This window comes from Solanum pennellii, chromosome 7 (assembly GCF_001406875.1).
Source record: "Solanum pennellii chromosome 7, SPENNV200".
Taxonomy (NCBI): domain Eukaryota; kingdom Viridiplantae; phylum Streptophyta; class Magnoliopsida; order Solanales; family Solanaceae; genus Solanum; species Solanum pennellii.
Genome location: NC_028643.1, coordinates 39,994,234 through 39,994,542, shown reverse-complemented (window position 1 = coordinate 39,994,542; position 309 = coordinate 39,994,234).

The window sequence follows — 309 nt, the reverse complement described above, 5'->3', positions numbered from 1 at the left end:
AGACCAAGTGCATCCCCTTGGGGCGCTCCTGTTTTATTTGTGAAAAAGAAGGATGGAAGCCTTCGGATGTGCATAGACTACAGGCAGCTGAATAAGGTAACTATTAAGAACAAGTACCCTATTCCTCGAATTGATGATTTGTTGGATCAGTTACAAGGTGCTTGTGTCTTCTCTAAAATTGATCTGAGATCCGGTTATCATCAATTGAAAATACGGGCGGCAGATGTGCCGAAGACCGCCTTTCGAACCAGGTATGGGCATTACGAGTTCTTAGTAATGTCTTTTGGGCTTACGAATGCCCCTGCTGCT